General features: G+C 42.5%; 1 long non-coding RNA gene across 1 annotated transcript; it reads left to right on the top strand.

The window, feature by feature from the left end:
* Positions 1-3,322: 3,322 nt before the first annotated feature.
* Positions 3,323-24,063, top strand: LOC130159035 (uncharacterized). Its single transcript, XR_008825594.1, has 4 exons — positions 3,323-3,395; positions 18,682-18,978; positions 19,100-21,672; positions 21,819-24,063. It is a non-coding gene; the product is annotated as an uncharacterized LOC130159035 (long non-coding RNA).
* The last annotated feature ends 547 nt before the right edge of the window (positions 24,064-24,610 follow it).

Here is a 24,610-nt window from a genome sequence, read left to right as displayed (position 1 = left end):
GAGCCTAGAAGTATTGAACCAGTAATCTTTGTATGTATATCTGTCTTATTTTCAGATTTAAGGAAGGCTTTGTATATTGTGTCTTACTAGTTTAGGAGCATAATGGTGTGGATAGGTCTCCTTGAAAGGGGAGAATATTTTTCTTTCAGTGTTGACAGGAGCTCTCCCAAAACAGTTATGTGCTGCCTTCTGCACTAACAAATACGAAAACAAAAATAATTTGATGTAAATCTGTTCAGAGTTAGTCCTTGGATCACTTATCGGAAGAGGTCTGTGAGTACAGCTGGGGTTATTGTTCTCTTTCTCATCTCACTATCTTTGCTGGGCATTGAGCTCTCATTATAATGCATAAGAAAATGTATTTTTAAAAGATGTTCAATGTCTGCAGTGGCCAATATTTGAACCTCTGTTCTTGAATTATTTTTTAATTAAACTTTAAAGGTTTTTTTTATAAAAAAGTGCCCCCAAGTGCAGTTAACCTGAATTCTGAGGAGTTTGTGCCAGCAGAAGTCAGGCTTGCTATCTCCAAAAACATCTGCATCAGAGCTCACAAGGCAGAGTGTGGAGTTGCCGTGTTACAGGAATCCAGAAGGTCCTCTGTATCACAGTGGTGAGGGTCACAAGCTGGGAAGATGCTTATCCGTGGTCAGTTCTATGATGGCAAAATGGATCAGAAATGGGATCTGCTGAAGCAGTGCCAGGGGCTCGCCCCCCAGCAGGGCTCTGCCCTTCCTCTTTGGGATGATGGCTCCTGGCTTCCCGCAGTCTGGCCTTGCGAGAGCTGGTTTTGGTAGGAGCGAAGCAAGAGGAGACGGGTACCGCTGGAGTTCAGGCAGGGCAGGGTGCTCAGGGCTAGGCAGGGGACAGAACGGAGGGATGCCAGCGACAGGCTCTTGAAGGACAGGTTTTAGAAATGGTTGCTTGGTAGAAGATTAAAGAGGTCTTCTTCAAGACACAGATGTGACAGCAAGAGGGAAGATATGAGGCAGAGGAGGGTGGAGGAAGCCGAAGCAGAGGCTGCTGCTGAGGCTGACAGCTTGAACAATAAGAGGAAAGGGCTTGTTTGACTTTGATTTGGTTAATGAATGTGTGATGAAGACAGAAATGCACGGGCTGATTGTCTGTGGGGGAAAAGGCTTTAAGAGGCAGCGTGAGGCAGATGTCTGAAGCAGATGAGAAGCCACCACAAGGTTGGTCGTGGGACCAATAGAGAAGATGTGGATAGAGAAAGAGGGATGGCTTTAGCAGTGGAAAGAGGATTTAGCAACAAAATGTCAAATGAAGAGTAGCATGAGCTGAATGGAAAACGTTGTTACTATATTATTATTATTAACGAAAGGCTGGCTTGTTTTGAATCTTACCAATAGCTTCTATCAGAAAAGTAGAAAACAAGTTGTAAAAGTTGACTTTTAATTCTACTTTGTTTATTAGAGCAAAGACTGTTAGCTCTGTTTTGCTCATATCTTGTAAGTAAACATAGTGACAACATTCGGTGGGATAGAGATGATTAAGGTGATTAACCATTGAAATTTGGTGCCACACAGAGCACAGAAGAAAAGGACAGCAATTAGTGCTTTACTATACTAGAAACACTATTAAAGGTAATAAAAATGTTTCTCTATTATTTAGGGTTAATGTTAGAAAAGAGAGGGTTTGGTTTTGGTCCAAAGCAGTAGACACAAGCATTGAAGGAGGGGAAAAACCTTTTAACCAAGTAGAAATTTCAGTTGTGAGCTGTAAAAGGAAGTTGAGCTGAATATTGAGAAGAATTCTAAAAGATAAAAACAATTTCAATTTGGTAGTTCTTCACTGGTTCTGCAGTTTGGCAGCTGTCAACATCTCAAAATATCATCTCACCCAAACCGCTGAAAGAAAGAAACCCTTTGATTTTTCCCTTGAGGTTCCAAGCTGAAAATGGACTCTTTGTAGTCTCAGCCTCATTTCAGACAGGTTTGTTTTTTTTTTTTAAAACATTCTTGCTGGCAGAAACGACTAATTCATAAATAGAGTCTCTGTTAATTAAATAAGTTTTATCGTTTTAACTTGCCTTTTAAAATGGAAAAGAAAGTAAATCTCTAACATTTTCTTCTGTATTATGAATCTTAAGGGACTAAGCATCACATTTCTTGCATCATTAATAATGCAAATTAGTTTTTGTTTGGGTCTCATATAAGTTTATAGTTAGAAGTAAATATTTAATGCACAGATCTGGGAAATCAAATCACGTATAGCAGAAGTTTTACTTTATAGTTATTGAAAGTTAATGCACGAAAGATGGGAGGCACTGTGGTTTCTGTTTATTTAACCTTTCTGGCTCTTGCTTTTCTTTCAGTAGAACTCTTTGTAACTTGTCATTAAACACTGCTGTATTCCTGCAGTATCTGTTTGTACTATCTTTACAGTAGCCACAGCCTTCAGCATTTAGTACCGTTTAAAAGTAAAGGTTAAACATATACAGCATACTTAGGGCTATAAGGCTTATATTTTTGGTCCTGATTATTGGCAGGGAAACCAGGTGATTATTTACAATAGTATCTAAAAATTTGTTGACCTTGCAGCAGTTTTCTTAGTTACCTTAATGAAGCAATGGTCAGATAGCCAAATAAGATTAAACTCCACTTGGGGCCTCGCTATCATGCATAGCAGTGCCTCGTGAGGGTAAAATACTTTGTCTTGTTTACTTGCTAGCACAGGGGTGGACTGCAGCTCGTGTAAGTGTATATACCCCATGGTAGGCTTTTCTGCCCTGCGCTTTTTCACATTATTCTTGTAGTACTGTACCTCTCTCTGTATGAAAAGTCAGTAGGAATGATGCTATTTCAGACAAATTATAGACGTTTCATGACTACATCTGTGCTTTCTATAGTGACTTTTTTTTGCATGTGGTGGGTAACAAAAACAAGGAGTATCCTGTTATTTTGTGCATGAAATCTGGTAGTGAAAAAGACACTGGAGAGAATTCTGCAGTGATAAAAATTTAAATAGACCCATTTATCAATATGACAGAGATTTGACCTGAAAGTTAAAGTGTTTGAAAGTTAAGTGGGGTTGTGTAAAGAAAGTTGAGGCTGCGCTACAGATAGACCGTAGCTTTTGTAAGTTATTAAATCAAAATAAAAGGTATTGACAAAACAATAAATTGCCTGTATCACCCGATCTAATAGCTTCTGGGAGCACTAAATACATTCTCCACGCTAAAGATGTGTGAAGCCTTTCCCTTTCTCATACTTTTGTTCTCTTACCCGAAAACATTTGCACCGTGGTTGGTTTTATAACAGACTTGGCACCGACTTGCGCCTGTGAGTGCTTTGCCAGAGAACTTGCTTGGAGCAACATCGTGGGGAGAGGGAGCGGTGGCATCGCTCGGCTATCAACAGGATTATTGAACTTCGCAGGTGGGGTCTGAATCGCTGTCTTGGGGCTTAAAAGTAATAATAATAATGGCACTAATACCTTTACTGGGAGAAGGGAGAGCACGTGGCGGTGCTCTTTGCTCTCCTCGGGAGTCCTCAGCACCATTTCCATGCTGGAAATCGATAAGGTTCGGAGTGGGAGCGGCGCCTGCAGTCCCCTCCAACGGGGGTGCTTTGGGGAGCGAGGAGCCCTGTGGCACTTCATGCCACCTACTTAATGATGCCACGTAAACACTTTGCAGTGACTGTCATCTTCCTCAGGGAGGGGCTGAGTTTGCTCATGGAGGGGGAAGGTGAATGGCAGTGGGACCCACCGGGACTGGGAGCGGGCAGGGGGCAGCTTTTTACCGCCAGATGCATAAGCTGGGACCTGTTTTTTCCTCTGGCTCCTCCGCCTCTATGGGGTTGGAGGGGCATACCCCCTACCTACAGCTTCCCCACCGAGGAGAGAATGAGGCTGTCTCTCTTTGGCTTGAAAACTACACAGATTTGAGACTATTTCCCCTCCTGCAGATTTTTCCATGGAGAGGAGCATAGAAGACATTACTATTTATAGTGCACAGTACGTGTACACAGCGTGACATCCACCGGCTTTTCAAGCAAATATCCCACCAGTTTGGAGGGGGGAGGCTTTCCATCTTGGTGTCCCCGAGATGCCCTGTCCCCTCTCCCGGGGAGGTGGGCAATCACGCAGGGGTAGCACCCATCTCCCCATGTCGATAGGCTGCTTTCCCTTCCTTTTCGATGAAGATACTTGCCCCCCTGCCGTGGAGCTGATCATGAGGCTCAAAATCAAAGCAAGTTTTCAGCACGAATAACATGAGTTTGAAGAGGAGGGAGAGGGACCCAAAGCAAGGGAAGTACAAGGGGGTTGCAGAGCATCTGCAGAGTCTGGTTTGGGGGCAGACCACTTGTGTGTGTGGGGAGAAATGAAGACGGAGGAGTGTGTTGGTTTACCTAAGGGTTTTGGGGAGTTTTCAAGGGGGCGAGGGCCAGCAGGGGGCTGAGGTTTCCCCACTGCCCGCTCCCTGCCTGGCCGCTGGTGGCTCTTTGTGTTCGTGCATGGGGTGGGGGAATCGGAACATCTTCATCTGAGCTCGATTCTTGATACGGAAAAGATAGCTGACAATGGCAATAAAAATAACAGTAAGCAGTTGGAAAGGACCAGCTCAAATCGTGCTCTGTCAACAGCTTTGCAATCTGTATAAGTATGAGTGGAAAGACAAACAACTCTGATTTCTCTTTAAGAATGTGAGTATCCATTGTCAGAGATTTAAATTAGGATGTTTTACTTGTACTGTATGTAAATTCCTTCTTGGCAAATAACCCATGTCCACTAATGTATGTGTATTTTGGGTCTGTATAGTTTTGGTCTCTGTGAAATACAATGAAATTTGATAGCACACAGAAATACTTGCATGGAATGTCAAATTTTTTGTGTGTGCTTCTCACATATCCATAAAAGAGTTTACACATTTCTAATTACTCATTCAAAAAGAGACTTTACAGCACTTTTAAAAGAGAGCCAATTTTTTCCCTACTGTGTTCTGTTTTTACAGCTTGTGGAAAGCTTATTTAACGAAAGTTTAAGTAATCAGCGAAAGTCATTTCTGAGAAAAGACTGACAGATATGAAGACTCTTTTCACACTTCATAAGAGGTGGAGAGAGTAGCCATAAAATTTACAGCTGAATACTACTCTGTTTAGCTTAAGTTATAGAATTATTAGTGTTTCAGGCATATGATAGATTTTTGGGGAGGTTGAGTATTTGAAATTATTTTGTATGCTTTGTGTAGCTGAGCTAAGCGTGCAGTACTAATAGCAACCTTCCCCTCCAAACCCAGCAACCTGCGCGCTCCTGTGGGACTGATGTTGTGCTAAAAATACATGTTTGCAGCTGACTTAGCTTCATGATACATTAATAAAATACTAGTGATATGTTCCCTTTACAGAGGCTCACCTTTGGCTATGGAAGTATGAATTCCTGGGAGATGGAAAGGAGCAGGCGGGGTATGTGGGTAAGAAGGGAGCCATTAAGGAGGTCAGCACCATCAGCATCTCTGTCCCAGCTTCTGCAGAGCAGGGACATGCAAGTTTTACTGTATGAGAGACCTGGCTACAGAGTGGTTGAGAATAAGTGACTACTTCTTCAGCATGTCATGGCCAATTACGTGTTAAAAAGGGCTGAATGAACGAGGAATAACTTGGTTGTATTATGAGACTGAGAAATGATAAATCTCCGTTTCAGCTCATACAAATGGGCATGTCTCTTACAGATAGTAATAGGCACTTGAGTGTGAATCTTTCTAAATATTATGAGATGCCCAGATGCTATGGCAATGGGTAGCACATACAAATACTTACAGCAATGTATAAATAAGCAAACAAAAGCAATTACTTAAGGCATTTGCACGTAACGCTCTCTGTAGCATCCTTTCAGCCCAGTATTTTTGGTAGTGCTTCAGATGTTACTGCTTACCCAGGAGCAAACAGCAGAAAGGTTTTCACAGTTCTTTAAAATAACACGAATTGTGTGAGCTGGAGACTAGTCCCACTGCAGTTATGTTGAGGTTTGCCATTGGTTTCAACAGAACAAGGACCAAATCAGGCAGGCATCCTTCCTCCTCACCAGGGCAGCTATGGTATAATATTAGCACAGTGAAATGGCTCACCGTACGACTTACATCAGTATGCAGTTTAAATATCCATAGTGTAATGTTTATATTTTTTTAAATTCACTTTTATGTGAGCCTAATACAGCCAGCCTCATAAAGCTCACTCTTGCACCAGATTAAAGCGGTGTCTTTGTAGCATTTACTGGTTGTTCATAAATCACGGTGGCACTTTGTTACTGTCCACAAGCTGGGTTTTGCGCTAAAGGTTTCAATCATTAAGATGTACAGTATTATCTCAGGCATAGTTTTAGTCCTAGAGAAATTGTGCTGAGGTGCTTTTGTCCGTCTGGCATTTGTGGAAGAGGTGTGTGTGCAGCGTGCCGTTTGAAAGCTGATACACACGGTGCCATTAGCCACTGTATTAATGAGCACTTTAACTAAATAAATGGAAAATTCTCCTGTGTATTTATGCAATGCAGGAAAAGTACTTATCATACCAGTTTGCAAATGCCCAGTGTTTACCTCTGACACCTATTTCAACTCAATGTAAGGTTTTCTGGGTGTCAAACACTTAGATTTCAGGTAAGAAACTTGATTGCAGGAGATGTGCCTTGGTTTGTCAGACCCTACAGGTTTTCAGCTTTGGCTGCTAATACCAACAATTCCTAAATCCTATTCAGTCAACTCTGAAAACTGTATTCGGGAGGCGTTCAGTGATCCTGCATTCAAATGGTTAATTTGCACTACGTTCTGTTAAAGAAAAGGAAAACTGTCACCCTGTCATTTTAGAGTCTGACACTAAGCTTGTCAAAAGAGACAGCTGTTAAACTGAATTACTGTTGACATGCAGAGAAACGGCCCTTGCCAGATGTAAAGGACATCTGCGGCAATGAAGTGGTACAGGGTGGCTTTTAAAATGTGGTCATACTGGTATTTGAATAGAGCGTCTATGGCATTAAAACATGGCCTTGACTCAGACAGTTTAAGGCAGCGAACCAGAGCCAATGAGAAGCACAAAGAAGTGCTGATCTGTTGCTGTATCCATAACTTATGCATGAATATGAAAACAGTGCTGTGTCAAAGCTATTAAGCTCTTATCTTGTATCCAGGAGGATGTGGGTTTAAAACACAGTAGGAAATATTTTGTATTTCTGGGTCCTTGAGTGTGCGGGTAGGTGAGGTGTAAATTCATAAGGTGGATTATGCAGGGAATGAATAGAAATAAGTCTTCTTGTCTTCAGCTAACAACTGCTCCAACAAGAATTGCAAAGGGCATTAAGCTTAGGAAGTGAGGGCTGGATGTGCCTCGCCGGCGGTTCCGATAAGGCTGCCAGCGTGCAAAGCGTGTGGTGGGTGCTGGGGAGGTTCTCCTTCGGAGAGGGGAGCAAATAAAAATGGAAAGAGCTGCACAGAGGCGCCTATAAAATTTTGTCCATGTATCTTATTGTGGTTTTCATAAAAAAGTCAGGATACTGAATTCATTTAATAAAAAAGTGTAGATACTGTAACTATTTTATAACTTAGCGATTGAACCAGCAGTAGGGAATTCTGCACGTTATATAAGTGCATGAGTCTTTGATTTGCATGTTTTTAGGGTAGGAATAAAGCTGCTTTGGAAAAAAATAGTATCAGTTAAGCAATTTTGCTAAATGTATGAAAAATGAAATGTTATGAGATGCAGCATGTATTCATTACAAAAAGAAATTGATGTTTGAAGCTAAAAAAAAAATTCAGGCCAAACATCATTCTGAATATGTTAGCAGATCATATCTTGATTTATTTGTAAGTTTAGCGGTGGCAGAAACCAAAGAGTTTGCCAACTGCGGGAAGAAGGCAAATGATATTTCAAAGTTGTATAGGCTAAGTTGCTCCTTGGTGCAGGAGAGCAACAACAACTATTTGCTCTAGGCAGCAAAAATCATGGAAGAGGTGGGTGTGAGAGGTGTTTTCTTCTTTGTAAGAAGAAAGTTTGTTTTCCAAGCACCTGGGTTTCGCTCTGCAGAAAGCTGATGTTATTAGAGATGGACTTGTTCCCCTGAGTTTCCTCTAAGGATGGTGGAAAGACCAGGGCTCGTGTAGGTCTTGAGATGATGAGCTGGTGCCCTGCATCTCTCTGAGAACATCCCATCACCACAGAGCGCATTTAGCATCCTGTGCTGCCCAAACCGCATGGCTACTGTTGCCCCTTCGCCCACAACTGCAATGCCAAGAGGTGGATGGTCTGTGCCCGTGGTCCAGCTGGACAAGCTCCAGATCGCTGGAGAGGTGCACGGTAGCACGTGATTTATGGAGGTGGCTCTGTGCAGTGTGGAGGGGCACTGGGCAGTGCTGCTGCCAAACCTGCCCACAGGGCCGCCCGCACATGTAAGCAGCGGTGCTCCCACCGGCCCATATGGCTGTGCTTGGCTGGTTCACGGCAGGAGACAGCTTTACAAGTACAAATATCCGTGATCTAACAAGGCCCATCCTGAAATCGCATTTATCAACAGCTGCCAGAGGTCTGCCATGTAGGAGGGAGGCAGCAGGCAGTGTCAGCGTTTCATCGCGGCGGCGTGGGCAGCAAGCAGAGAGCAGCCGTCGTGCTCGTACTGTCCCCAGCAGCCGTCGACTGGCGCTTGGACCCAGCCTTTGCTGGGAGGCTTCCGACTGGAGCGGTCAGGATGACCGTGCTCCCCTGGGGTCAGAGCACATGGGAATGTTTTGGGATCTGTGGAGTTGGGAGAATTGGTTCCTCAGGAATAACTTTTTTATGGGGACAAGGTAGCTTCTTGACAGCAGCTCATTTCTCAGCCTGGGGGGTTTGGTAAGATCTTGGTGACAGGTACAGGAAAGGAAATGTAAATAAAACTGTTTCATTAAAAAAATTTGGAATGTATTTTAGCTTGCGGATGACAAGAAAGCAGGCGGCTGCCTTGCAGGACCCATCAACACCTCATATGTGTGCTCTGTGGACAACTGGAATCCACTGGATCTTCCAGCCTGGTGGGGTAAAGGCAAGACAGACCTGGGACGAATTTACTTTACAGCAATTCTCTGCCTTCTCTCTCAGCTGCCGCATGTGCCGTTCTCTGTGCTGACCCAGCAACGTCAGTTAGACAAGTCTGTGCAAAGACAGCGGTGGTTCAAAACCATCCCTGTGTCTGTGCCGGGATGGGGCTTGGGTGGTTGTCTTCAGCCCACCAGTCTTATGGGAGTTATTTGGGCAAAACACCAAATACCTCTTCAGAAGGATGTTGTGTGCTGCAATAAAACTGGTTGAAACCTCTGTCTCCGGTCTTCTCTGCTTAGGTAAGGCTGCAGCTCAGCGTTGCAGGTTTTATCCAGTGCGGACTCACCTATTTACATAAGTTTAGCTATGCTGTAATTATTAACTTTTTACAAACAAGTGCAAGGTGGAACATTTAAATAAACAGGAACAAGCTTATTATTAGATGGCATGTTTTTCTGTGATAGCTCTTATAATATCATCATTAGTTTATTAAAGCTTACCATGAAAAACCTCTTTCTCCTAATCGAGACTCTTTCATAGAGCTTGCGATTTTGATTGACACCAAAATAAAGTAACTAACCTACAAATTATAATGTATGATCTAAATGATGTATAAATGCATTATTCGTAAGGCATTGCAAGTATCATCAGTATGCAACATACGCAATTTTAAGAAAAAAAACACCAAAATTACCAAGATAATAATAAGGCAGAATGCAGCTCTTCTTGTGAATGTTCTCACTGCATGCTTTTATTAATTGTAATCATCAAACAAACCTGGATGTCAACAGCCATATGAACTTAATCAGGTAATCAGTCCCAGGTCAAAAATTAAAATCTATGCATTCTTCTCAGAAATGCACCCCAACCATGTGAGTTGTCAAACAAGCAAATTTCTGTCATTGAAGTCATGTTTGTAAATATGTCCCTACTCACCTGTTTGTTGACGTTGGGAAGGCATCCTTCTCATTTCAGTGGAGCCGAGGACCGAAACTTCCTGATTTTTGTGCCTTCACTGGGAGATGCTCTCTGCCTGCTGCGTGCTGACACAGCGAGCAGGGCTGAACTACTCCAGCTGAAGATCTACCCCCAAGCTTTCGTTTCCCATCTCAGTATTGCAGACAACATGGGAAGTAGGTCAGTGGCAAACAGAAAATAATACACAATGGCTTGTTATAATCCATCTGTTTGTTTGGGAAAGCAGTGATCTCCAGGGAGGAAAAGTACTCCTTGCTACTTTCTAAATACTGTATTTCAAACTGGGGGTTCCAGTGCAGCTTTTACGTAGCCTGATCACTGCTGGTCGCTGTAAGAAGGACCTCACACAACTGGAGGTTACGCCGTCAGGGCTCTGACTTTGCTCAGCATGGCCGTCTTACGGCGCTGATGCTTGGGGAGCACTGTGACCGTGCTTTAAATTTGACGGTGCAGGTCCTGTAGTGGAAGATGTAGCTCTTGCCCCTAGAGGTCTGTGCTGTAAAGTGAGTTAATAGCACATTTCGGGCTAGATCTGAGTGCATATTATAAAAGATTAGTTTATTTCTTGAATTTAACACTTGGCCCTGCTTAGATTGTGGTTTCTATGAATATTTTCCCATGTAGAGGTATTTTTTCTCTCGTTCTCTGTAGTATGAATTGAAGGAATACACACTTGCAAACCGAGGTGGTTGTTACTTTTCCTTGCTTGGATGTTCATGGCATGTTTCTGGCAAACATCTAAAATTCAGTTTCCAAGGCTGTAGACAACAAAGGGCATGTCTTGCAGAGACAAACTGAGACCGATGCAAATAAGTATCCTCACAGCGTGATGGGAACCCTTCTCAACGTTAAAAACCATCAAAGTAGCTGAGATACGCATGTATGCTGTAGCTCCATGTACAGTCAAAATACGAGGCAACATTTATTCTGGATTTATACAGTTTAACACTGCAGGGAGTTTGGGATCTTTGTAAACTATAACCCCGCCATCTCCAAAATGTTTTTAGTGGTGCAAAATCTTTTGTGATCCAAGCTAGTTCGCTGTGTGACTAGTTTCAAGGTAAGGTCATGAGGAATTATATTGTTTCTTTAGTGTAGTTTTCCCCCGTGTGTAATTCTTGAAAGCCAGCTGCAAACTTACTCTTTGCTGACTGGTTTGGTAAGCCATGTGCTGCATAAAAATCCTGATATATGCCTGATGTGACTTAAGCTAAAGAAGAAACAGAGATGAACCAAGGAGGAAGGTGGCACCTTTTCCATCTTTCTTTGCATTTGAGCATGTTTCTTGTTTCAGTGTCTTTGTCATTAGAATTTAATCTTTTTGGAAGCACTGTGAAAAGCCAGGTAATATCTTTAGACTGGCCCATGCCCACAAAGGTACTTTAAGATTAATTTTACAGGTACAACTATCTTCTCCAAACGTCAACTTTTTCTCTTTTTAACCATAAATGTAGGTATTCTACTCTTCCTGCTTTGTTTTCTTCTTAGAAATGCCATTTATTACCCTGAATGGAGTAACCATGCACTGAATAGAAGTTTTCTCTAAATTAAATGGAAAAGCCATTTTTTGTATATGTTTTCTCATGTAATTAGCTATCATCTCATTATAGGTAATCTAGTTTTCAACAAAGGAACGCAGTTTTGGTTATTGTTGCTTTTCTGTGGGGATTTTTCCTGGTTTATAAAAGCTATAGGTATAGATGAAGATGAGGACAGAGGAGCTGCGCTGGCAGTGCTCACCAAGTAGCTGATTTACAGAAATGTGAGTCCTCTGGGGCAGAATTGCAACCAGATGACCAATACACTTTGCATTTTATTTTTTTTATCTGGCTACTTAGCACTTCTTACTGTTTCTCTTATATGAATTAATTTAGCCTATAAAGCACCCCTTGCAATAATCAATGACTCATTACACTGAAAACCCACAGGAAAGGTTAATTAAATGAAAAGTGTGCAAGAGGAATGTTCAGCTTTTGTGTTTCTAGTGACCCAGATATTTGGTGCTTTCTCTTTGCCGAGTTTTCGTAGTTCAGATGGCTTAGAGTGAGGTGATATTTCCCAGACATACCAAATCCAGTTCATTTATCATCAATATCCATAGGAAATAATGATCTGTTTATACATCGCATTTCTCTGAGCTCTGTGAGGTTCTTGTTATGAATTCCTTCCAGCTGCTTTTCTCATTCCCACAGAAGAATTGCATGTGAAGGGTTACTGCTTAGCCATCAGTTACTCTAACGATTATTGACTGATAACCACCGGTAATTCCAACTCTCTGACGATCTCTGATAAGGGTTTTCTATAGTTATTACGCTCTAAAATGTTGCCTCACCTATAAAGGTCGTGAACTTCAGGTTGGGTAGCTGGTATAGCCACCTTTTCCAGATCCTTGAATAGAAAGAGGTTGATAATATGGAACATGGAGCTTTTACAGCTGTAGAAATGGTGTGTCAGGCTGAGAGTCAGTTCCAAACTCCTGCTTTCTGCCCCATGGCAGTGACTGCGTCCCTCCCTTTGGAGTCAGCTGCAGCTCGGCAGCAATTGAGGTTTCTTTTATTCTGGCCAATTATTTTTTGAGAAAATAAGTTAAGCCACAAATTAAAGCAATAAGAACAAGGTTAAAAAACAACCCACTCCCACCCCCACCCATGGCAAAGCTCCTTCCCTCGCCATTCTCTGCACCGCTGCTTTTGCAGTGCACTGGCTTTCAGTTCCGGTTTGCTGTTCCCCGCCACACACCCCACCCCCCCCCCTTACTGTTCATCTCTATTAATTTCCCTGCATCCGTTGTAGGTTTATGTTTTCTTTAAGATCGGTATGTACCTGCAACCAGGCAGACTGGCACCATAGCAGAGCAGATGAGCTGCTCCCATTCTAGTTTAGCGGGTGATCAAATGCAAGCCTGGGAGAAATCCCATCCTGGGAAGGGTCGAGCCGCTCACACCAGCAATAATTACTTCCCTTTTAAAGTAATCTGGGAAAAGAGGGGGAATAAGAGAGGGAGGAATGAGTCCTCTGTTCCATTTTCAAGCAGCAAGACTTTAAGTCAATTTAGCTCAACATGCTAATTAATATGTCCCAAGAGCTGTAAAGTATAGTAATATAGAGGGTGAATTCTTTAAAGCGCAGGTGACCAGCAGAAATCTGGCTGAATACGTGGCACTGCTTCTACTTTTGGTTGTCAGCTAATAAATTGCATTAAAAATGGTGGCAACACATTAAAGATTTTTGTAATATTTTGTTCTCAACTGCAAGCAGTTGTAATTTCTGTAGAGATGTTATACTGTGCTGTAGGACAGGGAAGGCAGCGCTGTACGGGTAAATTAGGAAAAAAAGATTTCAATCTGAAATGGCTGAAACCTGAGATACAAATGCACATATTAACCCAAGCGATGTTTTTTTAGGGAGAAAACAAACTAAATGATATTAGTGCTGTACTGAATCTATTTGTTCTGTGAAGCAAAAGCTGGGTATCTTCCTTGCTCCTTTGTAATTTTATTAAGTAAAATTATAGAAAGCTTTTGCCTTAACGTTTTGGTCCAATCTTTTCAGTGCTGCAGGGGACTGATGGTTGCATAGCTGGCTTTCCGACTACTTTGTCCCTCACCAGCCTTTGCAATTCAGCAGGACTGATGGATTATAGCATTTTGGAAATCTGGCCCTAAATTCTGGTGTTTACAATACATAAAAGAGGTTGAATTGTGTATATTTTGCTCTCAACCTACACTATATTCCTTTAAGACAATAGCAAAAAAATCATATAAAATTGTCTCTTTATTTGAAGGTACTTTAATATCAGAGGAGACTTGCTTCCAGCTAAGAAAAATTTTGTTACAGAACTAAAAAATGTTTGATTTACCGTTGCATCAGATAAACTTTGTTAGTGCGCAGTGGCACAATGCTGATAATTTAGGAAGTCACAGGTTTTTCAGCAGTAAAAGATCCCCGAAGATTGCTAAACTCAGTGGGAAAATGCAGCACATAAATCTGCAGTGAGAGGGCTGGGAGAGGCGGGGAGCGGGTCTGCACTCCGTTTTGGGAATCCCAAACCACTGCTGAAGGACATTAGAGAGAAACAAAAGTGAATAGATGATATCTTGGGACATAGATGTTAATTTCAAAGAATTTTCATGTGAAGTATGATGTCAGGCAAGAACCCACCCAGAAATCCTCAAGTCACTGGAGACTCCTGCTGTCCTTTGGCATAGTGGGAAGTAATCTGGTCTAGCGGAGGAATCAGCCTATAGCTGCTGCATAGTCCCAAAATATAGTCTGCAATACATTGTTGGGCATTGCAGCTAGGAGAAGTGGTCACTGGAGGCATCAAGAAAGATGGAGAAAGGTCCAGGCAAGAAAAGCGTGGCCAAAGTTGATGAATAAACCGGTTTCATGTGATGGGTAGAAGAACTGATGTTTAAGATGAAGGGTTGTCTCGCCCAGAGTTGGCCAGCCCTGGATGATTTCAGAAGTGATTGTATAGTTGAATCTGGGAAGAGCCGGAGAGGGAACAGCAAAGCCACCAGAGAAAGGCAGCAGAGGAATTTGACAACAAACTCTAGAGAGAAAACACAGTGCCATGAAGGGGGAGGATGGTCGGGCACCTGTTGTGACAGCTGTGACTAAGCATACAATGACCAGATCAGGGTGAATAATGAGAGAATCTGCTCATTTAAGAGTGTATATACAAACCCAGCGGGGACATGAAACTGTTTTGCTTTGTTTTACTGATAATGTGTTATTGGAGTCATGTCTCTGACTGTGTCCTAGAGTGGGTTCAAAACAATTACTTATATAACAGGATATATTTAAGTCAGGGAAGAGTGGGGAGGGAGAAATGCCTGTATCTCAATTTCTGGGTAAGAAGAAAAATGAAATGACGTTTTTCTGAATGGATTATTGATTTCCATTTTTCTGACACAGGAGTATCTGTCTGAAGCACTGGAAGCCCCTTACACAATTTGAACTGTAAAGTTATTGATGAATGAGATTAAGCCTCGTATACATCTTTTGCCAGCTGATGGCTCATACCCTAACCTGAACTGCGTTATTCTAAAAAGTAAACTCCTTAAAAATAAGGTCAGTCACTGCCACCTGCAAAGGTGGGAGCCCATGTCTGGAGGGCTCCAGCCTGGTCTGTGGTGGCCGGGGCAGGCAGGCAATAGCTGGTGCAGCCCCAGGCACGCTGCCTTCTTGTGATGCTGCCCTCTGCAAGCAGTCAGGCATCTCCTGGATCAGCTTCGGGGTTAAAGAGCCTGATTTTGAAGCAGCAGATGCATGGCTCTAGCAAAATTTCATCCGTATGGGAAAGAAAATTACATTTGCTGCTCATTTACAGAGCGAAGTAATATGCAAGGCAACATCAGCGAAAACAAAGGGAAAAATAAAACTCAACAGAGTGGTTCTTTGGGCACCGAGAAATAGCATGGTCCAATGCAGCTGCCCGCATTGAAAACCTGATTCTCAAATAATGGTATTCTATGCAAGAATAACCACTACTACTTTAATTTTAAATGAAAACCGCATTGAGAAACTTCGAATACAAAGACAAGATTGGTGGAACATAAATGCCTGGTGGGTGCATCCAACCAGCACAAAATATATTTTGAGGGAGCTGGAGCTCAGTCCCTTCTAGAGTGCACTGTGCTTACAGATCATCTTGTACAAGGGATAAATTACAGCAGGGTTTGTCAACTAATTTGGTGGACGTATGAATTCTTTGTCTATTAATCAATGTAGGGAAGCATGAAGCACCTATAAACCATTCATCTCACTTTAGCTTCTTGTTTAAATTTAATTAGTTGTTCTGATTTGATTGGAAAAAATGGAGGTACCTTTGAATATAGAGGTGTCGGATGGAGAGTCTCGGATAGCACTTACTGCTGTGAGATCCTCAGGGCAACGGGTCAAGTAGTTTGGACTTTTTTCCAAAATGAGCAGCCATAAACATTCCTTACAGGGTAAGACCCCTCACTCACAAGCAAATAAAGAAGATCCTCATGGTGCCAGCACCTTGCCAGTGTGAGTGAAGTTTGTGGCAGGGTGAACAAGTTCATTTCTCTTTTATGCCTGGTAGTGTTTTCCCCCTCTTTCATCGGTTTCTCCATTCCTTTATTGTTGTATATATGTACAAGGAGGATATTTAACAGGGAAACTTTATTTCTTCATCTTTTATCCTTAGCCTAACTTTTTCTACTGCTGTCAGTGTTAAAAATGTCATTAACCACAGTCACAACAGATTAATGTGGGGTTTTTTTTCTTAAATCCCTCACAAAATTGTTTACGCTTTCTTCCCATAATTTCCATGGGGATTATAGATAAAGCTGTAACACCTATATGTAGTTATGGTATGTTTTATACCGCACATGTAGTATGTGGTACAGGTAGTTGCAATTGCAATCATGGAAAGCCTCAGTGGGTCACTTGCATTCCATTTTATTTCAGTTTGACTTTAAATCAGGAATATTCGCTTCTTGTTTTTTTATATGGGAATGCTTTAAAATGCTTTTATAAAATGAAAAGTCATTGCTAAGCTTTAGAGTCCTGTAGACAAGACCTGAAATCTGCAGCTTCACTAAAACTCATGCAATAAATATGATATACATCGATGCATGCTTACTATGGATAAATATTGTTCTCTAGGTAGTGCCTAGAAATTTTAATTAATTTCAGATATGCCCTATTTTTGTCCATGTATGCAGATTTCAAATCTGTGCCTTCGCCGATTTTGACACTGTGCAATGATGTATCCGAGCTTTCAGATGTCTGGCTCTTAGAGTTGTGAAATGATAAAACAAACAAACCCAACCATTTCAGCCTTGTCAATCTAGTTCTCAGTGGACAGATGCCCTGGTGCTAGAAAAGCATCATCCCATGCAATACCTTTTGGCAGTGTCTAAAAAAAGCTAGAGATCTTCTACATGCAGAAGTAAGACTGCCTGCTCATCTCAAAAGAAATGGTGTTTATGGCCACACTGAAGCTCCTGGATGAGGTTGCATGGGGCAATGTGCGTAACCTCTGCGCCTGCTGTGCCACGTTTGTGCATGAGTAGGTGATTTCTGGTCTCTGGGATAATCAGTCTGACCTGCTTCTGGAGCAGCTTGCCTTTGGACACTGATGGATTAACGGGTGAACGTCCAGGTTTGTGCACTGAGGTTTCTGGAATGTGCTGGGTTCCTTGTTAGAGATTGTGGATTGCATCATGAACTAATGCAATGGTATAATTAATTATGGATTTAAATATTTTGTTGGATGCTTATCCGGTGGAAATTGACTAAATTTTCTAAGAAAATGGGAAGTTTTGGGGTTATGTTGGCACACCAGCAGGGACAGCCTTGCCCTGCCGGTGCATGGCCATGGCTCTGTAGCCTTGAAGGCCATCGCTGGAGGTCCCAGCGCAGTGCCCGAGCAAAGCAGCGGAGGGGAATGGGCCTCGGGGCCGGTCTCCTGCCCACACTGTCAGTGTGGGCGCAGCTGAGCCCCAGGGGTGTGCAGTCCTGGTGGGCACCTCCCGCCCAGCCCAGCCTGGTGAGGCAGGGTCTGGCATGGCAGACAAACCACCCTGAAAGTCTTGCAAGATGGGTTTGAAGACACACCGAACCCACTGGATTTATCGTATGGAAAACTGGCTATGACTGAGAAAGCCGGTTAATTGTTTTTTCTTTTTGGCTAATGGTTTGGTTTTAATGTCACATGTGGTACCACAAGAAGTTGCAGCATTCGGGCATTTTTAATGAATTTGTATTGCTTGCATATTAGTAGGAATATTTTCACTGCAACAACCACCATAAACAGTTTCCACACTGGGGTATGTTATACTGCCACCAGAATTGGTTCTTCTGATGGTTCATTTCTTTTATGCTGAGAATTCAGGACCAATTCAGCTTGGTTTTATGCATCATTAGAGATTTACAATTACTTTGCTATAGTTTCTTTCTGGAAGCCTATCTCTCATGGTTAATGCTATGGAGTCCTGTTGTGTAGAGGCTGGTATTAGCCACCTTATAGCAATAAAGCGTTTGAGAAGGATTTAGAATTATGAGTGGCTAAATTCTCCGTGCAGCAACTGTAATGCTGTTATCCCTTGCTGAGCTTGGGTTGAAACATTTTTATTTTTCTCCTCAAATTAGAGAAAAATGCTGTTTCTTCAAGAGGTTTTGAATCATTTACATGTAATTTTTTGTTGAACCACTGCAGTCAGAAATGAGGAATTGTGAGAAATTCCATTTGGATTTCATGATGCTTAAAATACAGTTAGATTGTATTAGTATATAATGAAGAGAAGGCCTCCTCATTTTTTATCTCATTTTTAAAAAGTGTAATCATTATTTGGGACTTTCTTTTGATTTTTAGATTTTTACGTCTGTTGCTAAAGTCAACAAATTTCATAAGTGTTGCCTTTGGACAAGAAGCACTAGTTCTGTATGTGTTATAATCCTTATAATTCACATTTTAGATAAATACAGTATTGCAGTGAAACAAACATGATATGCAGTGAATAGTATGGGCCTGATCTAAAGGCCATTAAAATCAATGAAAAGATTTCAAATTAACTTTTATAGCCTTTAGATCAGGTTCTAAATGGGCAAATTACAGTTACGGAGTTTCCCATTTACATACCTGTGTGCTGCATTTAATATATTTTATGGAATTGAAATTACTTGGTACTCTTTTTCATGCTTTTTTTAGGATAAGAATTTGCCAAGGGCATCAACAGCAGTTTTCCCAGGCTTCAGCACAAGGATTATATAGTCAATCCACAAATGACTCAAATCTTTGAAAAAACTGACATGGTTATCAGAGAGGCTTTGACGACAGCAAGGACGGGAGCGCTGTCTGGCTTATTCCATCAGAGATTCTGCTTCCCCCTCATTAACATACCCAGGACATCAGCACTGGCCATCGGTCCCAGGGGAATTGCTCAAAACTTTTAAGGGAAGACGCACAAGACCTCACCCCTGCATTATTTCAAATAGATCAAATCAGGTTTGTCTTGTGTAAGGTTAGAAGAAAGGCTGGGGCACGGGAACATGAAGGGGGAGATGCAAAGGTGGCAGGGAATTTTCAAATCCATTGTTATAACTTGATAATCTTTCTTCCTTTACAGGGTTCTTCAATCCCACCGAGGATGCACAGAGCTGATCTCTAAGGCTGTGATACCTGCTGCTGCTGTAAGTGTGAAAAAAAAGCTGCCTCTACCTGCTCCCTCTCAGTGCCCTGCAATGAAAAACGCTTTCGGAGCAGCACTGGAAATAAGCCATCAAAATATCTGATTAAACCTCTCAGGAAACTGTCACTAATCACCTTCTCTCCTCTTGATGGAATATATTTATGCATTATAAATATACCTACTATGTGTGTGTGCTCCATAAATCACATTCAGCACTTGTATATGATGTATAAGCACATTCTATAGAATACACACAAATACAGATGCCAAACTCCCGCAGAGTTCGTCACTGGAAAACCTCTGAAAGGATCTGATCCTTAATATTTAATGGGTGAGATGCTATTTCCTTCCTCAGCTTTTATCTCTGGTTTGACACAGTCATTAAGTTTGTTGTTTCCTTGCAAGATTATGTAATTTATGACCTAATTTTAGACTTTTGTGTAACAGCGCTCAAATACCGGTGGCGTATCTGGATTCCTTCTCACAGAGTGTTTCAGCATTAGACACCAGCTAGAGCATGAGCTCAGCTACGGGCTTCCCATCGGCAAGGAGTTTCAAGGATTGAAAGAAAACAGCCCAACAATATTCAGGTGGCATTACAGGATTAGCTTGTGGGTTGGGTTTTTTTCCCTGTAAGAATATGATTTAGCAGCTTTTCCAAACCCTGCCGCATGCAGCGGTTGGCAGGAATCCCCTCTCAATACAGTAATCACCCCACAACTCCTATTACTTAAAATATTTTTGTGTAGCAGCTTCTGACTTTGAGGCCAGTCTGGGACAAATTGATGCAGCCTTCCTCGCAGGGAGGGATGGACGGAGCTGGGGAAAGCAGGTGGAGAACGTCAGTGCTTTAAAATGACTGTTGGCCCCCTCGCCCCCTGGGAGAAAGCACATGCTCGGCAACCACAGGCTGGCTGGGGTGATTTTTTGCTGCACAAGATGTTGCCAAATAACTCTGAAACGAGTGACGCTAAAGCTGTAGTCACGTTTTTCTGTGTCTTCTGTGTGTCCAGGGTGATTCAGCGGTGTCATAAATACTGCCATGAGTTTCAGGTATTTTGTCAATTTAAACCATATTGTTTGGACCAGTCTTTCATCAAATTTAATATATTGGCTACTGCGTTAATGCATTTTGAGAGCACTTTATTCCGTGTTTAAGAGGGAAGCGGCTTGTGGTTGCGCACAAGGTTAGATGCTGGCTTTGTGCCTACAGTACAGTTATGAGGGCTTTTTTCCTTTTTTTCTACCTTACCCCGAGGTACCTAATCCAGATGACAGAGGTGGGGTGCACCTCAGACCAGCAGCATGGGCAATAGGGACCACATACGTACAGCTCAACACACTCCTCTACCACAACAACGTAAGGCGGCAGGGGGAAGTGGGTGCCTATGTGAAAGAAAAATAATCCTCATGAAAAGGTGACATTATTTCTTGGAATAAGAAAGATTGGAGAATGTACCTCCTTGGCTTTAACGGAGCAGTTCCAGGAAAGCAGCAGCAACCAAAGTGTTTTCAGTATCACATAATTCAAGAGTAAAATCATAATTCCAATTACTGTTTCAGCCATTTCTGGCCTTGGGAAACCTATGCTAATATTTATTATTATATGATTGACCTAGGATTTCTTCATCATTTACATTAGCTACTACGATATTCATAGTAACATCCTTTAAATCATATAAGCAGATGTCAACAGTGCATGATGAAGTCACATCCTGCAGATTTTTTATTTACTTAGTCCATTTTTTTCCTGGTAAAAATAACATTGTGAGATGCATAATCTCACCTCTACGAGGCCTCTAGGGGCATATATAATCACAGAATGCATTTTCAATAATCTCAAAAAATGAGTCAATTCTATCTGAGGTACAAACAGTTATACAAAGTCAGTATTTCACTTCCATCACTGCCTGACATCATCTTCCACACAGTGCGACAAAATTTGTACTTAGCTCTTTGACATGAATTGCCACAAAGCCTTTGGAACAAAAAATTGAGGAAAGCAAGGAATTAAAAGGGAATAACTTGATTGAAAGAATTTAGCCCTGTTTCTGGGTGCCGTATTTTGATTTGTAATTTTGTCAGATGCTTTCTTGTAATGTCTGGACTGGCCATTGACACCTCTAATCTCAGTTCTTCAGTGAGGTGCCTATGCACAAACCAAACAGGCCGTTGCCCAGAATATTCAAAGCTGGAAGCTGATCTTAGTCATCTAAATATTTCCTTTGCACGGGTAAGTATTTCTCTGGGCGAATTAAGATACTGCATTTATTTTGCAGGCAGGTTCTCCAGGTGCGCTGCTTCTGATGCTCTTCTGTGCCAAGTGCTGCAGAGCGGGCAATACCTGACCACAACCTCCCTGAAAACAGTTTACTGTTCCACACAGGCATTACCACCTGTAATTCTTATCAGCTTTAAAACCCCTTTTTATTTTTTCTGCCCCTTCCAGCACAGAAGAGGGCACCAAAGGGGCTCCTTGGTGTCGGAGAGATGAGCTCCCCACTGTGCAGGTGAGGTGCCAAGGGCAACCTGGGGCTTCTCACAACCTTCAAGTAGATTCAATATAACTATATTTATCCACAAAGAGACAGTAATTTATTTTTTTTCAGATTGTTCTTCTCTCAAAAAGTTTTTCTTTTCCGTTTGTCTCCCATAGCCACCACTCATCTCCCTGCGAAGTGCAGCTCCTGCTCTCACCCAGCGCTGGAGAGCAGAGCCGGGTCCTTTGCAGCATCTCCCTGGGGCACGTGCTGCATCTGCAGGCTCAGTGCAGTGGGACCATCAGTGCCAGCTGGAGAGGGCTGGCTTTGATCACCTTTGTCTCTCACCCATCACTTTTTTGCTGGAGTTAAATTTTTCTGGACTTACATTGCCTTAAAGGGTTTACCTGGCTCAGCAGGTGCCAGGTTTAGGATACTTCGGGTGGTTTGTGGATCGTTTTGGACAAATGTTTAAGGTTCAGGGGCCTTATACAGGCTGTCAGGCAGGTGGACTCTTCTACTCTCTGGGCATGTAGCCCTAAAAATGCCCTCTCATTTCTAGAAACAAGGTGAGGTTAGAAGGTCAGAGCAGTCCTAGATCATGCTTCTAAAGATTAGCAGTGTGTACTAATTATTAACAGTTTCTGTAGTGGTGCAGGTTACAGACACGGGACCAAACACCTGCAATGAACCTCCTCAGGTGAAATTCTCCTGGGCTGCAATCACATTTTTTCTGGAGAAGAGACTGCTGGCTGTGCTCAGGGCGATCTGCCTGTTCCTGGCTGAAGAGGCACTTAAAATCTACTGCTAAGAGACTTATTAGCAATGTAAAAATGAATTTGAAGCAAGAAAAGTATTCTTCCTAGAAGAAATGTATTTTTTGTAAAATCAGTGTTGCTGACAGAAGTAATTGAGCTAACTCCTTGCCACTATGGATGTTATTTGTTACCCCTTATCTTACCAAAGCAAAGGTTGCCAAATGCTTTGAACTTTTTAAATAATTGTTTCCAAAGTATTTTGGTGGGTTTTTTTAATATATATATATATAAATTCTTTAGAGAACAGCTGGCTTCTAATCCTTCCTCTTCCAAAGCTTTTACAGCTCAGCTTCTTCCCACTCTAGATATCTTTTATTTTCCCTGTTTAGCTTTTAATATTTCTTAGATATTATAAAAGTCTCTTGTACGGGTAAATCTAGAGCTTTTGCTCAGACTGTAAAAGTTGTTCCTAAAGCTTTAATAAACTGGAGTGAAAGACAAGGGGGGGAAAAAAAGAGTTTTATTCGACCTGCTGCACGTGTTGGGGCTGTGGCTCGGTGGCACGTGCTGAGCGCCTGGCCAGTGCTGGAGCAGGGATCTGGCCATCGGTCTGGGGGGGTTTCTCTCTTCAGATAATTGCTTGGTGCCAGCGGCTGGTGGAGGGCTTGCCCCTTCCCTGCATATTCATTCCTTCTGGGCTGAACTGGATCCGGGTGCTGCTCTTCCCCCTCCAGCCCCCCCACCGGTGCTCACTGTTCCCTCCTGTGCCAAGGAGAGGGACACAGTTTTCTCGCAAACACAATTTTTTGTTGGTTGCATTTCACTTTTGCAACCACAGCAACAAATATTAACCCAGAAACAGGACAGAAAGCTCTCCCAGAGTGTGTTGTTAAAGCAGTGTCAGAGGCCTGCAGGAAAGCTATGGTTATTATTTGCATAAAAAGAAGCAAACTCATGGATGTGGGAAAACTGAAATGCTGGAGCAAGAGATGACTTATTCAATCATCCGGGAAAGCTGAACTCAAATGTTTTTAGTTATCTGTCTAGCTGCTATCTAACTATTTCTTTACTTATTTTGCAAAAGACACAAATAACGAGAAACATCTGTCTCTAGCTGGAGCAGTTACCTCGCCTTGGGTTCTCAGAGGCAACAGGGATGGGTGTGGTTTAGGCAGACCTGTATAGCCCAGAAAAACAAATGACAGCTGACGCTGCAGAGGGGCGGTGGGTGTTAAATCCCAGTCTTCAGCCTAAGGCAGCAACCTAAACCAGGGATCGGCAACGCCCAGGCATTTGTGGGCAACTTCTGGAGTCACTGGAGCTTCATATCAGATTCCAAAGGAAGGATCCTTGTTGAGACACCTTGTGTCAGTGTGAAACCAGGAACACAAACCCCCCCCCCATGGACAGCACAGGGCTCCTTGGCCCTTTGTCTAGCCAAGATCCAGCTGCAGTTGAGGGATGCTGACGTGTTTGTGCTGTGGGGCCATCGCCCAGCTGTCCTCCAGCATCGAGTCTTAAGCCCAGATTGAGACTTCTTGAGTCTTCAAGTGGGAACTTGGTGGTGGGAGACTCCCACCAAGGCTGATCTTCCCTCCTTCCAAAGCCAGTGGTGTCTGGTCTTAGGTACCACCAGCAGATCCCTGGGCGCTTGGTTGATGGTTTGCTCCCTGAAGCTGAAGTGGGAAGGGATTTAAAATTTCCAGTATTTTTTTTTTTCTGAAAGAAAAAAAAAAGGATTTTTCAGAAGGCACCTTACAGCAGAGCCCAAGTGGGAACTTTCGTGTTCGATACCATCCATCAACGGTGCGACACTGAGGGAGCGGCTCCTCCAGCTCCTCTCGTTGCGGTGGACAGAAGGAGCTGTCAGGGAGCTGCGTGCGGCCGCCGCGCCGAGCGGGGCAGGAGCCATGCTGGCAGAGATCCCTTCCACGGAGGGGATTTCTGCACTGACAATTTTTGGCTCCTTTAGGTTACTTTGGAGCTGCACAGAATATGTAATGTTCTGCACTCGCGGAGGGGCTGACAGGGAACTTAAATACAGATTGCAAAGATAGATCATCTCCCAGCATCACTTTGTTTTCTGTTGCTCTAAAATCATTTTACTTGTTCCTGCAGCTACTATAAAGCCAGAAGAGCTCTCTATATTTGCTTCCCGGATGCCTTTTTCTCCTCCGCTTACAACTATAAAAGCATCTTTTCATGCTCCA

The sequence above is a fragment of the Falco biarmicus genome, chromosome 14 (genome assembly GCF_023638135.1).
Source record: "Falco biarmicus isolate bFalBia1 chromosome 14, bFalBia1.pri, whole genome shotgun sequence".
NCBI classification, from domain to species: domain Eukaryota; kingdom Metazoa; phylum Chordata; class Aves; order Falconiformes; family Falconidae; genus Falco; species Falco biarmicus.
The sequence above is the reverse complement of the archived record's forward strand: the minus strand, read 5'-3'. Positions and strand labels throughout refer to the sequence as shown.